The sequence below is a fragment of the Lemur catta genome, chromosome 13 (assembly GCF_020740605.2).
Source record: "Lemur catta isolate mLemCat1 chromosome 13, mLemCat1.pri, whole genome shotgun sequence".
NCBI classification, from domain to species: Eukaryota; Metazoa; Chordata; class Mammalia; order Primates; family Lemuridae; genus Lemur; species Lemur catta.
In genome coordinates this window covers 71,985,904-72,001,667 of record NC_059140.1, presented here as the reverse complement: position 1 = coordinate 72,001,667, position 15,764 = coordinate 71,985,904, and the positions used below count along the sequence as shown (strand labels likewise).

The window sequence follows — 15,764 nt, the reverse complement described above, 5'->3', positions numbered from 1 at the left end:
CTTCTTCGAGAAGGCAGCAAGCACAGCCTAGAGCTCCACGCCCCGGGACGGCTTCATCAGACTGAAGATCAGTCTGCACACTGTGACCTGCCTCACTCCCCTCTCTGCCATTTCAAGAAATGCCAAGTACACAATTACTTTCTTAGATTGTTTCAGAGATAGTTTGGGTACACAATAAATTGATTCAAGTTGCATTTCAGGTTTGGTTCTGGTCCATTTGATTTGTCCAACAGTGCATGCTCTTTGGATGGAGTATATAACCAAAAACACAACTTCTAAATAGAGCACAAAATGCTCCATTCAAAGCAATGTACATTGACATTGTCACTGATAAGTTTTGAATCTATCCATCCATTAAGACCTAGGGCTCTAGGAAATCAACCGCCTATGAACTATAAAATCGAGTTTGCATTGTTAGCTATTACTAATTTTTTGAAAAAAATTTTGACCAACTTGGAGAGACTTCACTTAAAGGCATGTAGTGCCTTTTGGTCATTTTCTTCATCTCTGCCTATGGCCTTACTTTAGACCCTGGCCATTTAAGTGCAAATCTATTAATGAACAATTTGCATTCTTGAGAGCTTACTACATTTAAAAGCTTAAGACTGTCTACTTCCTATCAATATAGCTCCTAGATATGTTCAATTTATTATTCATTTATGGTTATTTTAGAGCTAGAAATTCCTATCCAGTGAAATCACTTTACTACATTCTCAAGAATTTAGAGTGAAAGAAAACATCGGTTGGATCTGAATAACAATCATCACGTCCGTGCGAGTGGCGTGCATATACTCCCAGTCTTGCACTCCACAGTGTTCTGGGCTTACATCAGCCCCTGCCACCCAGCAACGCTCTGCCTGATGGATGGAGAATCACACTGGAAAGGCCAACCTGTCCTAGACTCAGAAAGACAAAGTGTGGCCCAAATACACTGTCATACTCTGGGCCTCCCCAGGGCCTCCGGAGAAGACACCACGATTCCAGCCTTCTACGCACTGTCACACTGGACCTATGGCCAAAGCCACATCAGTCTTCATCAGGATTAGTCAGGAGGCAGCAGTGACATAAAACAAGACGAGGTCACTGAGAGCGCTCTAGTAAATCAACAACCCACTCACTGAAGCAGTGTTGACAACACCCACACGAGCTGCCGAGCATTAACCAGCACTGGAATGTGGGACGCGGCAAAGTTTGAGTATGGTGATACCCATGTGGGCCTTCTCCTCCTGCCTCCTCCTCCCTCTGTCTCCCACTCTTCATGTTCTCATGCCTCAGTGTCCCTTCGTGTCACAGAGGAAGGCAAGCTCACTCATTCACTTATTCAGCAAACGTTTATGGAGCACCTAATGTGTGCCAGGCTCAAAATTAGCTTCTTACCTCAAGGAGCTCTTTATTTAGCAGAAGAGAGTGCCATGGAAACTACTGATAAAATATTGATTTAAGAACTATATTAAAGGTTTATTCAAAGTGTTGACAACACATAGAAAGGAGTGAGCAGTTATGCCTGGGAGGGATATGGGGTACCAGAGGAAGAAGGAAGAGGTATCAGCGCAGGTTAGAGAGGGAGGTGCATTTTAGCTAGGCTTGCAAGGAAGCATGGGAGTTTGTTAACTAATTAATTTACACTGTGAGTGCTTTAATGGTTTTTCTGGATATCCCATAGGTGTTTCAAACCGAGTTAACTGCCCAGAACCACACACTGACCCACACCCAACCAGCTGTCCCTCTTGGAGTCTCTGTGTTGGTGTTTGGTATCATTAACCAACCATATCCAGTCTTGGAAACTGAGAGTCAACCTTGAGTCTTGTTTCTCCTTGACACCCCATGTCACATGATCTCCAGGCCAAATCCATTTTACTCAAGAAATGTCAGCTTGATCCATTCCCTCACCTTCTCCATGCCAAGTCCTTGTCAACTTTCCCCTGGACTAGTTAGAGTAGACTATTTACTGCAAGTCACTTCTTAGCAAGGAACAGGTGACACATGTTCTCAGCTCTCCACCTGCACCGAATGCCCCTCCTCCACTGCGGTGCCCTGTGCTGACCACGCTCCTCGGCTTCTGCTGTGTGTGAGGGGGCTGGGGGCAGGATTCATGCACCCATGTGGCCTGGAAATTTCTCCCTTTTGCTTTATTTTCAGCCTCCTTCCATGGCCTTTTCTTGTTAAAACCTCCTACTCATCACTGTAAAACAGCTTAAATGCTGAATGCTGCCTGTATAATTTTTCTTATTTCTCTTACCCCACGTCTTCCATAGAACACAACGCAATGAATTGTAATGAATTATTTGAACAAGCTGGACACAGCAGGAAACAAGTAGAAAGTAACCTGATTTTTTTTTTTTTTTTCATGACTACCTATTAGATTTGCCCATTTGGAGAGTTTTCCCCTCTATTCCTCTAAGTAATCTTGGGGAGATCCTATAGCTTTTCTTGTCACTCTCAGATATTACCAAAAATCTCTTCTTCGAGAAAATAAAAGTCTAGACAAATCTAACGTCAACAATGAATTCTTTCATTCAACACAAAGCTTATCCTTTCTCCATACAGCTCAGACCACGTGGGGGCTTGGAGTTCTGCAGCAGGGAAATGGGTGCCTGGTTTCTTCTCTCTTCTCTGCTCTTCCTTCTCCCTCACTTGCTAACTACTGGTTCATTATCTGGGCTTGGGGAACACAGGGGAATGGAAGTGACAGCAGTGAATTAGCAGCAGGGTCACAGTCCTAACGTGGCCAGTGTGATATATTCCAGAGTCAAGGTCAACTGTGCATCTTAGGTGACACGTGTTGACTCTTTGTTTCATGGGGATTTGGTGGGGTCTTCAGGGGAGACATCTTTCCCTTCCTCTGCACCCGGGACATGTTACTATAATCCCTGAGCAAGCTGAGCTGCTCCCAGCTAGCCAGCAGTGACTCCATCTCCCCATAACGTGACCGGAAGCTCTTTAGAGCCATCAAACAGCCTAGGGCATGATTTGACCCAGGGCATGGGCTCAAACAATGAATTGATGTTGTATTCTACATTATTCTTTGCTCTTGAAATTGAATATTGTTGTTTTCTAAGAGTCGTGTTAGCTGCTTGCTGTCGGGTGCCCTGGTGCCTCTATGAGCTCCCTCAGTTCTGTCCACAACTTTTATTAAATCTCTCTAGTTAAAACTTTTGGAGTGCGCCATCTGTTTCCTGTCAGAACTCTGATGAATACAATGTCCCAAGAGTATACTCAGTTCCATGAAGGACCATAAAATGAGATGTTTATTCCAAAGGAGAAAATAGTTAATGGAGTACTTTTAGGCTTTGAATATTTGAGGGTGAAGAACTTCCCTATACCATTCTAAAGAAATAGTAGATTTATTGTGTGCATACTATGTGACAGACATGCTAATAAGTTCATTACCCATTATTTATCGAATTCTCACAATAATAAACATGGGGTTTTCATTGTTTCCACTTTACTGGAAATCAAAGCTCGGAACGGTTATGGCTTGTATCAGCTTACAAAGCCAGAAGGTGACAGAACCAGGACTGGAGCATCTATCTAATGACAAAACCAGTGTTCTTAACATCCCTGCAGGTCCCAAGCATCATCACTTTGCACAGGTGACTCTGCAAATAAGTACTCAGGAATGGAGTTTCCAGGCAGGCGAATGGGAAGGCCGAGGAAGAAACACTAAATATACCTGGAATGCGACTTCTGTGTCTGTGGACAAGGGCAGAGAACTTCAGCGCTGTTCTAACCGCCTCCGACAGTGAAGACAGGACAAGGGAAGAGAGGTAAGGAGGAGTCAAGGTTACTGTGTGGTTACTGGTGCCACAAAGTGTGTGCGTGTTTTCAAGAGTTAGACTGGAGAGACAGAATGAAATAGTGCAGTCTTTATATATAAAAGATGACAAAAATAGACCATATTCCAGCCTGGGAAATAGTGAGATCCTGTCTCTAAAAAAAAAAAAAATTTAGCTGGGCGGGGTGGTGCAAGCCTGCAGTCCCAGCTACTTGGGAGGTTGAGGGAGGAGGATTGCTTGAGCCCAGGAGTTGGAGGCTGCAGTGAGCTATGATGATGCCACTGCTAGAGTGCTAGCCCAGGCAACAGAGTGAGACCCTGTCTCCAAAAAAAAAGAAAAAAAAAAGACCATATTGTAACTAAAGTTTAACAAAAGAGGCAATTAGGAGAAACAAATACAAAGACAGCACAGATTAGCAATGGAGAGTGAGTGTGATTAACCTAACTGTCCATTCTACTGGCCAGGGCTTTCCTGGCCGTGTTACTCCTGGACAGAGGGTGAGAGTCACTAGAACAAGGCATAGCAGCGTGTCCGCGGAAGTGGTGACAGGCAGGGACTTTGACTGTTATCACGCCAACTAACCGCACTTTTCTTCCTGAGTACAAATGAGCAGGCTGGATCCCAAATCCAAGAGCACAGCAAAACCCTGCCATCCATAAACGGGATCAGTCAGAATCTGTCTTGAAAAGTGCCTTTTAGTGAATGGTGCGTATATTAGAAAATAAACAAGTGCCTGTTGAATAAGTGGAAATGTGAATGGTGACCGGATTGAAACATCAGCTTCTTGAACACAGGGGACTGAAGTGCTGACACTGTCGTCCCAGCGCCGCGTGCGGGGCAGCCGCGGCAAACAGGCGCCCCCGCAGCTCCTCGCGCTGCGACAGGAGCCCCAGACACAGTGCAGGGGTTAAACCTGGTCGCCGCCACCAAGGAGATAAACAAGTAGCACGGAGACTAGCATGGTGGCCAAAGGCCTCTGGGGAAGAAACAGTTGAACACAGATATAAAGGATTAAAAGAAAACCTGGCTCTTCCAAATACAGGAGAAAAGTTTCTCAGATGCAGAGAGCAGCCAGGGCAAAGGCCCTGAGGCAGGAAGGCTCTCGGTGCCTCCAAGAGCGTGTGCCGGGCACAGAGTGGGCACCAGGAGAGGGCAGGAGGTGAAACGGGAAAGAAGAGCCCATCGGAGACCACACACGAGCCCTGAAGAGCCCTGGTCTCCCACTTCGTGACGCTGTGATTGCATCCCAGGCTTGGGTCTCTGGGAAAAGAGAGGCAGGTGGATGCACTTCCCTTCTTTTCCTGGGGAATCAGGTTTTACTCCTGGCAGGCAGTGCCGGGAGCGCTCACTTGGCAGGTGCAGGCGCCTTTGACTTTATAAATGGGCAGCCGGTAGTCAGGAATTTCCAACTGTGATTAAAATGGAACTGCAGTTGGAATCAGGTTCGGCCGCCCGTCTCTGCGGCCCCTCCTGGCCCTGGCAGGGACCCCCGGCGACGCCGTTTGGACTAGATCGAGGGTAGAGAGATTTCAGTAACTGTGCCGCCAAATTAGTCATTAGAGTGACTGGGTACTGGGGACGCACCACGAAAAACCCTGTGACCTCTCAACAGTTGAAGCCATTGAGATAAATGGGCCTCGAAGCCAGGGCTTCGTTTCAGAGAACGCGCATACTTTATGATTAACTCCAGATGACGACGGTGCCCGGAGACTGACCAAATGCTGCGCGTTGAAATCAGAGAATGCTAACTGCTCAATCGTTTCTTTTGCCAGTTCGGCCCTTGAACAGTTCAAAAAAAGGAAGGGTTGGCCCAAAATAGCCTACATCAGCAGAGAAGCGCAGATTAAATACATTTTCCCGCATGGTTTCAGTTTGAATCCAAGGCCAGCGGACCAGATCTCTATGATTTCCATTCTCATTTCTGCACCATGGAAGAGATTGTTCCAGAACCAAAAACAAAGACAAGGCTTTAAGTAAACGGACTGTACCTTCTCGGGATCCTGACGGCGACCCACGGGCAGGCCTCGCAGCGGCGGCAGCGCACTTCCTTCCTCTGCACCTTGTTCTAATTGAAACTGATGGAGCCGTGGAGCCGATTGGGTTTTGCATAAATCATCATCGGTAATACTCTTTCAAGGGTAATCACAACATTAATATACCAAGCAGGAAGTGAAATAATTAAAATTTAGCACATTGCGGTATTGAAGTTTCCAGAATTAATCTAAAGCACCTTTCCTCGGTACAAATGAGCAATCGCTTCCATCCGTAGAAACAGACATTCATGCCACATCACATAGACCATCAGCAAAGAAAATGTTCCACATTTCTTCCTGCATTGCAAATCATCTGCTTTTATTTAAATCCTCTCCTTTCTTCTCTGGTGATGCTGGGGTTTTGTTTTTATTTTTGTTTTTAATTTGTTTTACCTGCCTCTAGCTAAATATGTGGCAGAAGACCATGTAAAATAGAAATCTTATAAATCTGGGGATGTTGGAGAGAAAAATCCCTCCCCTGTGACACTTAGGAAGACATCTCCAGCCCAGAGAGAGAGTGTGGATATGTATAGTGGGGAGAAACCTGTGGTGATGAGCATCTCATTTCAATATATCTGCTTAGGAGGTAATAAAATATCCAGGCTGGATCCTACAGTGAGCCACAGGCATAAGATGCTTAGTGGCACTAAACGGCTCACTTGCCCTGATGAAGTAAGTATCTGCAGCACTTTGTGCCTTACAAAAGAGAATAAGCAAAAATGCTTCCTGTTGCAATGTGTAATCTCACATGCAGACAGCTTGAAAACAGCAGTATTTTGCAGAGGAATACACCTCGGGGTCAGAAGACTGGGAACACCTTGACCTAGAAGCTCAAAAATAGGAATTGTGGTGCTTCCTCTCACCAAGACATTAAAAAGCGGCTCCTTCCAACAGGCCACACCCTCAGTACCTGGAGCACATTCCAGCAAAAGCCAAGGGTCCCCAAACTGTAAAGTAGGCGAAGTCTGCCTTTAGTGCCTCCCAACTCACCTTGGTGTTATTTCTTTTTTCCTCAATATCACACCTTCTATAGGAAGTAGAGAAACCCCCAATGTCTGGGGAGAAAAGGAGGTAATGAGTCCTCATCACCCCACTGTAAGAATTAGTTGGACAGGCAATTTCACGTAGACTTAACTGGAGAGAGGGACCCCTAAGAAGAACCTTCAACGCTGGTATTACAGACACTTGGGAAGGGGAGTTAGCAGCGAGGGACAGGGGAGCACCCCATTGACTCTTAGATCACGTTATTCAAAGCATACCCTCCATGCTGCCTGTATGTAAGATCAATTCTGGGAAGTCATCAGTTGCAGTGGACACTACACTGGGAAATCATCTGGTGGGTTTGCTCACCCTCAAGTGGTGGGATGTAAGAGAATAAATGCAGAGGAAAGAGAGCTGTCACAGTCAGGTTTCTCAGGTTACCTGGCCAAAGAGAACTCCCAGCAAACCAGGACCGGAACAACTACTTCCTTTGGAAAATAGTAAGAGAGCTCCCCATATTGTCTTGTGCCTTTTTTGGTGAACTGTTACTCCCATATGTTCTAAGTGAACCAGATAGCCCAGATGTGAGCTGGTCCCACTGAAACTCCGCAGACACGATCTGAGCACAGGTTGTATCTTTAGAAGTGTCTCTAGACCTTGCCTCGTACAAGGTCTATACCAAAACCTTCACACATGTGAAGTCATGATGATTGAAGGCCTATGAAGAGGGGGAAATGGAAAGTGGGAAGCAGAGAAGAAGGAGGAGGAGGAACAGGAGGGGAAAGAAGAAAGAAGATGGCAGAAGAGGAAGAGGACAGGAGAAGAAGAGGAGGAGGAAGAGGAAAGGAGGGGGGAGGAAGAAGAGGAGGAGAAAGGGAAGGGGAAGGAGAAACCAAAGACATGGAATTGCCCTCAGCTTCACTAAGCACCATTATCCTGAGCTTCTTCCCCATCACCCTAGACACTCACCTGTCCCCACCTCCCCTCCACTCTTGCCGTGCTACCCGCTGGCGACACTCACTAATTTACAGGAGAACCTAGAGTTTCTAAAACTCTCACCACTTACTTCCAAAAGTAGCCAACAATCAGAGTGGTTTTAACCAAGGGTCTAGTTACTGCCCCTCCTGGAAATGTGTGCCGTGTCCTATTTATAAATTACTATGACGATACAGCAAGAGACATTTCGCTCCCAGATTTTATTTTGGTTTCGATAGTGTTGAATTTTGATAACTTTGTCATCAAGCATAATTAAGAAAATAACGTAATTATGGAGTACATAGCACAGGTGAAACATAATTATTTGGACTCCCAGGAAATGAGCTCTTATAAGCAAAGTGGCAACTTGAAGGAGGACCAGGAAACCATGTGTCATCCGCCTCTGATTTAGGGGTGCTGCCATCTGTGCTGCACTGAAACCAGGCAAGCAACCAGCCAGCCAGGAAGATAAATGCAGGAGCAGTGGGGATGCAACCCCAGAAATATATCTTGTCCCTTGAGTAGCCACGGTAATTCCATATGTGGTTAGATTTGATGGACCTTCTGAGAAAACATAAAAAATGAAAAGCTCAATATTTTCTCCAACCAGCTGACCTTCCCCTATTTTGGTCTTCTCTCCCAAGAAAATATAAGGCATGGCTTATAATAAAATAGTAACCAGGGAGGTAAAGTTCTCTAGTCACCAACATGCAGCTTGAGAGCAGGAGCTGGCACTAAGCAAGGCATGAAGTAAGTGTTCAATTAAACAAGTGAATTGAGCTGTTAATTCTAGACCAACCTGGGATTGGGTTGGGGGCTGCCTCCAACCTAGACCTGACCCAGAGGTTACAGATAGTTCTGATTTTTCCTCCCCTAAAGCCAAGGAACTTTAAAAGCTGGTTCAGAAACCCAGTTCACAGGCAATGGCCCCATAGAAGGTGACTAGACAAAATTGGGACAGGTGGGATCCCAGTATGTGTTTGCCAGCAGACAGCATTCATATTTGTGCCAAAATATTAAATAGGAACTTGCTTCAGTTTATGCAAATAGCAGAAGTACAGGGGATATGGAAAAAGAACAGAGTGCCAGTTACCTTTGGAGCATTTATTGAAGGCTCCTCATGTATGATGCAAATGAGTTTTCCTTTGGGTTTGATCTTCATTTCACCTAGAAAGGAAAAATGCCTTTTTATTTGGCTTGTTTACAATTTTTAAAACTTATTTTGTAAATATTTTATAATATTTAAAACAGTATATAATGAGGACTCTGTGCCTCTTGCAGCAAAAAATAATTAATAATACTTGGCACTTAATGACACTTTTCATCATTAAATCTCTTTGTAGACATTAATTAAGGGAAAGATACTTCATCTTTTTAAATTTGCTGTTATCCTGGTGTCATTGCATTTCATGAATATCAGTTGCAATGGAAAGTGAACTACATGGAATCCAAAATACAAATCTACCAGAGGTTTACTGGGTAGACAAAAATAAGCCTTTATGTGCTTTCTATTATACTATGTCCTTTAGATGAGGTTTGTAAATAACTTTTATTCACGGCTCTATCTTTAAATCTATTTTTTCTTTGATTATAATTGCTGTGATATTAAAAAATCAAATATTTTATAATGTGTTTTGACTCATTCAAATGTAAAAGCTACACGAATAAAGGCACCAAGGGTAGTCGTGTTTGTAGAGAAACAGTCCAGTTGGCAAAGTCAAGCCAGCCCCCTGCTTTTCCTTCCCAGAAAGTAGAGGTTCGTTTGGCAGGCAGGAGGGGTTTCTTTTTAATCTTTCTCCTTCTTCACTTGAAAGGGACAAAATCTTGTTCCCATGTGAGCCAAACTTCACAGCCTTATTTCAATGGCTTTCTTCTCCCAAAAGTCTTTCCCCATTTTTCCCCTGATGTCTGGAATTCTTAAGATAATCTGATAATCCTTACCTCCCTCCTACTTCTCATATAAAATGGCTGCCAGGGAGCCGGAAGCCTCAGCAGCTTCCATAGTTTCTATCTTCATCTGTGATTCCATCTTTCAATCCCGTCTTGGAACCTCACTCCCCTCCCACCCAAATTTATTTCTCCATCAGCACTTGGTGCTTCCCTGTCATTACTGCAACCAACTTCTCTTTTGCATTTATCCTTGACTTCTCCCTCTCCTCTGACTCCTTCCTCACAGGAATTCTTTACATGCCAAACCACATTTGTTGTATGCATCCTTTCTGAGTGCGGTCCTGTCCTTCTCTTCTTGTTGGGCTTCTTGCAAGAGCAGCCTACCTCATTGTCTGTATTTCCTCTTCCCCCGGGTCCTCCCAACTTCATGGACAGTGGCCTTGTCACGCAGCCAAGAAAACCAAGGGTCACCTCACTGCCACCTCCAACAGGCGCCTTCCACTCTGTGTCTGCTTCCTGAGCTCCTTCAGTATCGTGCGTTGCTGGCCCTCCACGTGCCTGTTGAACCCGCCTTTCAGTCTTTTTCAGGTCCTCATCTCCCTGAGTGTTAGTGTTTTCAAGATTTCTGCCCTGTGAGTTCTAAGCTTGCCTTCTTTCTCCTTGAGGAACTTCATCTATTTTAAGCTTCAGCTACCATCTGTAACCACAGGTCAAGCATGTTATGCTCTGTGATGCTCTTCCACACCTTGTTTCCTCTGCCTGGACCGTCATTCATTCCTGGGCAGCCTGAGGAACTCCTTATCAATCTTCAAGACTCAGTTCAAGGAGAATTGTCAAATGCCCTTTCTTTGTCCTTTCCTACTCCCACCCCCACGACCCTAACAGAATGAGTTGCTCCCTCCTCAGCACTCCCATGACATTGTATATGCATTTGCATGTATGTGTGGATGAGTGTGTGTGTGTGTGTGTGTGTGTGTGTGTGTGTGTATTTATTTATGTCTCAATATTTCTGAAGAAAAGGGACTCCAGCTTCGTGATTGCATTCCCGGCACATAGAAGAGTTGCAGTAAGTCAGACCAAGATGACTGGTTCCAAGAAGAGGATGAGAGAGAATAACAATGTGGATTCAGTTCAAGGTTACTTTTTCTTTGTTTTACTCTCAAAGCAGCTAATGAGCAATGCAAAGGACATAAATCAGACAAGGATGCTGGCAATAAATACAGCTCCCATTGTTTCTCTCTGTACCTCACAGAGGTATGCCCAAAGTTTGGTGGCATCAGCAGGTCACCAAAGTGAGACATCTGCCGTGTCAGAGAAACTGACAACTGTGGCTTTGCTGCCTTTTATATCCATAGCTATGTCAGCACCCAGAAAAATCTGATACCACCATATAAGAAAATAGTTTTGCAACACAGTTGAATGAGCCACATCCAGCTTAATGTCCAAATTTCTGACCTCAAAATGCTTGTCAACACTGAGTAAAACTTCCCTTATCCACACTTGTGCTTTAGGGCCTAGGAATTTTCTAGCATACCTGCTTAGCAGTTTTTCTTGACCAAGACAGACCCAGATGCATTTCATAAATATTGAATGAATTAGTTAGCAAATGCATTCAATATTTATGTGGCTACCTCATTGAAGTAATGCACTGACTGCGTAATTCATTGCCCAGTCACCCACTAACAGCGGGGCAACTCAGCTCCACTGGGTATGAGTAGCGAAAGTTTCTCATCATGGGTTACATGAGATGAGTAATTATCTGAGACAACCCAAGGACATGAGTCCAGGAAAACTGATTGAGTTGGAGCAGTGGAGTCCCCTTTTTGTACCTCCTACCGTAATTCCAATATTATATTTTGTTTCAGATTGCTTCCCATCCACTTGGATAAGGTGGTAACGTGAATGATGACTTATGGTGATTCCATTAAGAAAGCCTGTTTTAAAGGATCTGAGAGTAGAGTGGGTGAATGTGTGTGTGTATGTATGAAGTTCATTCAGAGAAACTCAATGCTGTTTAAACTGAACTCTGTGTCCTAAGAACTCTACTTTATGTAAGTATCACTTTACATACAAAATAGCAGTATGGCTACTCATCCTTCAGAGAGGATTTGATGACAGCTTGGTCAACTGTCACCAGAGATACAAGGGAAATATGGTCCTTAAATAATAAACATTGATGGAGGGCCTTCTATGTGCCAAGGACTATGAAAGACTATTAAACTCAGGAGTTTATAAACAGGTTGATGAGGCAAAATATACATGCATGAAACATCAGGAAATAACATACTGAATCATGTATTAAGTTATGTGATTCAGATCAAATGCTGTAGAATGGGAATGGTATGAGAATGACGTGGTCAGAACATCAATAGAGGAGCAAGTTTTCTGAAGTCAGTTCTGGATTTGAGTTCTGCCTCTGCCAGCTAACCAGCAGTAGGCAGGGCTCAGCAGCCTCCCTGATCTGTAGGGTGTTGCATCTAATCTATTGACTTGCCAATTCTGCACCCTCCAGAGTTTTCTTCCATGTAGTGTTGGCATCAGAGTAGGTGAGGCAATATCAACACCTTCATATTTAATTTGTTTGCAATGATTATGACAAAATTAGAGGAAGATGCATCTCTTCCATAGAGGTTCTTATATACTCAGGCTTAGCCCAACCCCTATAACAAAATCCAAATTCACTCCATTTAAGATCTGCTACTTTCTCATTCAAACTCCTCCCAAATCTATTCCTCACTCTTCCCCAATAGTGGAGCAAACTTGATTGCACATTATTCCCCATTGATTACTATTTATTATTTTCTTAAAAGTATAAATTTATCACCATGTTGCAAAGCCAATCATGTGAAGACTGGAGAAGTGTTTTCCAGGAGGAAGAAGCAATAAGTGCAAAGTTCTGAGGCAGAAACAAGTGGAATTTGTCCAAGGAAGAGAAAAAAGGCTGGTCTAGTCAGGACATAGTGAGTGAGGGGACAGTGACAGGAGGGGGAGATCACGCAGGCCAAGGTAGGAAGCGTAGGTCTCTTCCAAAAGCAATGCAAAGCCATGGGAGGCTTAAGGCAGTGGGGGGACGTGATTAGAGTCATGATTCAAGGCTCATTCTTACTGCTGCGCCTTTGTAAGGGAACCAGAGTGGAAGCCTGCAGACCAGTCAGGAGGCTGTTTCCACATTCTGAGTTGGAGGTGATAGAGCTTAGGCTAAGGTTATAGCAATAGACTTTGAACAAAATGGAAGGATTTGAGATACACTAAATATAAATTTCCAACATGCACGACACGTTTAAGGAATATAAAAGCCAGTGTAGCTGAGGAAGCGAGCAAGGGAAAGAATGATGGGAAGGTGAGGTCTGAGAGGTAAGCAGGAATCACATCAAAGAGCCCAAGTTAGGAAACTTGCTGTCAGATTTGGGAGAATTTGTTGTCAAATTAGACATGGGGAGCAAAGGGAAAGAGATGAACCAAAGGTGACTCATTTCCAGGTTTGAGGTCAGAGCAAATTAATAGCTGGCAGTGTCATTTACTAAGACAGGGAAACCCCAGGGAAAAATTGATGTTGGAAAACGAAATCCAGAGTTTGGTTATAGATACGGTAAAATACTAATAGTAGCAACCTTGTATGATTGTTGGGCCAACTAAATGACCCAATGCATAAAATGCACTTTCCCAATGAGCCTTGTACATAGTAAAAACTCAAAAAATATTGATTGTTATATTTATTATCAACATTATTACTCACAGGACTATCTTCATCAACACAAGAACTTAACACAAGGCAGCTCCATTTCTCCACGACCTCCCTGTGCACAGTGCACGACATATTCTGTAGAAAATGTCCACTTGTCTTCTGTCCCTTGTGCACATGCGATCAATTATTTTGTGAATGAAAAGGAAGTGAAGCAGAGGCAAATGAAATTGACAAAGCCCCTGTGCATCTGATTTTTTTCCATGAAGATTAAGAGTTTTTCACAGATGGATTACATTCTTTCTGTCATTAGTTAAGCCCGTCTTAGTAAAAATTCTGCTCAGGAAAATGTCTGGGAAAGGCTGGTCGATTTGGTTATGCAAAGAGCTTTACTTCATATAAACTCAGAGTATCTGTTTGAAAGAAATTATGGGTAGAAAAGGAGAGCAGGGAATTTCCCACCTCCCTCCACATCTGCCCTCAAATCTGCCCCTACCATCACCTCCAGATGATAAACAGTCACCTTCTTGACACATTCATATACTGAGAAAGGAGCATCAGCATAGAAAATAATTGCCACACAGAACACATAACTTCCACTTGCCCTCAGGATATAAAATGCACCAGGACACCCTCTGTGAGTTGGACGAGGGAAAGCAATTATTTAGATCCACACTCTTTATCAACGTCCCTGAAGCAGAAAGCAAAATGAACAACCAGTAAATGGATGTCACTTCCAGACACTGTGCCTCTAAAAATAAAAGCTAAAAAGGACACACATCTATCCTGAGTTTGGTCCTGGATTTGCCTTTGCGGTGGGTAGACAGCTGTGGGTCTAGTTGGCCACTCTCACAAAGAGCCAGAAAGGAAGGATACACTGGGGAACTATCTCTGCAGCTTTCTAAAGGCCAGTGGCTCTTCAGAATACTTGCGAACCATGTGCGACCCTCAGATACTCCCGTGGATGACAGTCATTTCACGGGGTTTGCCAGATGAATTTTTCAGGGTGATTCTGATGCATCTAAAATTTTAGGTCTTCATATGGTTGATACAGGCTGATCGCTCATCTGCCCTGCAAGAAGCTAAATTTATCATTTTTAATTGACAAGAAAACTCTGAATTCAGTCAAAGCCAAATGTGAGAAGGACTGAGAGTCATTGAAAATGCTACTAGGAAAGGTCTCTTTCCCAGAAGGGCATTTTACCCTTAAGGAAGCACAAATGAGGCAGGCATATTTGGGAATGTTTGCTGCTTTACACAAATGCACATTTTTTTCCCCACATCACCTGTGCATCATGTGAAGTGACATTTCCTCTGGTAATTACGCATCTCTTTTCAGCAGCAGAGGAAATGTTCATGGAAAAGGCACAATTGTCAGCCCATGACGTAGTGCTTGTCAGGAGGCTGAATCCAGGCCCCCCAGAGCCTGATTTGTTTCCTGGGGGTCATATGTTTTTCTTCTTCAGTTGAGAATGCATACCCCAAGCACAGGATTCCATAAAAGAACTAACATCTAAGAAATCTAGTATTCTAACCTTTAGAACCAAGGCATTAAAGTAACCATCAGCAAAAGGAAATGGCGTTGAAAACAGCAGGCTGAATTTGCATATCTAATATAGGATTTAACATACACGTGTGAACAGAAACACAGCTGTAGGGTTGGATGTAGCAAAAGAAGGTAGAGTATAAGCAATGGAAGCACATTAAGAAATCATTGTGCTTCTCTTTTTTTAATTAAGAAAAAGTTATTCATATTAAAGTGTTAACCTGGGTCAAGTTTTTTTTTTACAGGAAGCTCACTATGCCAATCCTCTTAGTTATAATCATGCCAATCAGGTGCAATCTCCAGAATGCCCACTTGTGCCTTGTTCAGTTGAGAAGAATGTATTAGGTACACTTCAGTGTGCTGAACTAAAGGTTTGTTTAAAGCTATAAATAGTTTTACGCTCAGATTATGACTTTTAAGAAAGAGATCAAATAGGCAGTTGCCTCCGACCTCTCTCTGCGGTGATCCTCTCCCAAAGTTTTGTGAGCACAGCTCTTCTTTGACGTTTCAAAATTGTATTCCGGGATCCAGCTCTTCTGCAAGATGGTGTCTGTACCAGCAAATGGCACCAGGAATCTAACAAAAGAGAGACCCAAACAACAGCTGCCGTGACATTTCCTATAGGCTCTTCCCGGCCAATTATGGCCACTGTCCAGGCTGCAGTTTAGAAAGTGGGTGCACGGGGGGAAATGACACAACTCCAGAATCCCACATTTTTTTCAAAAGGCGAGTACCAGAATAGACAGGGACAAAGGACATGCACCCTCCACGGGCATTTAATTTAGACCCTACTGGGCTCCACTCACTGTAAATTACGGCCCAGTGAGAGACATTGAGGGAGAAATTGGGAGGAGGGACCCTGCCCCCTGGCTCTGCAGACC

At 43.8% G+C, this 15,764-nt stretch overlaps 1 long non-coding RNA gene across 1 annotated transcript; it reads right to left on the bottom strand.

Annotated features, from left to right (window-relative positions):
• Window positions 1-8,011: 8,011 nt before the first annotated feature.
• On the bottom strand, window positions 8,012-15,419 carry LOC123648915. The gene is made up of 3 exons (XR_006738818.1): window positions 15,334-15,419; window positions 8,859-8,932; window positions 8,012-8,329 (listed from the first exon to the last, which is right to left on the bottom strand). It is a non-coding gene; the product is annotated as an uncharacterized LOC123648915 (long non-coding RNA).
• Window positions 15,420-15,764: the final 345 nt, after the last annotated feature.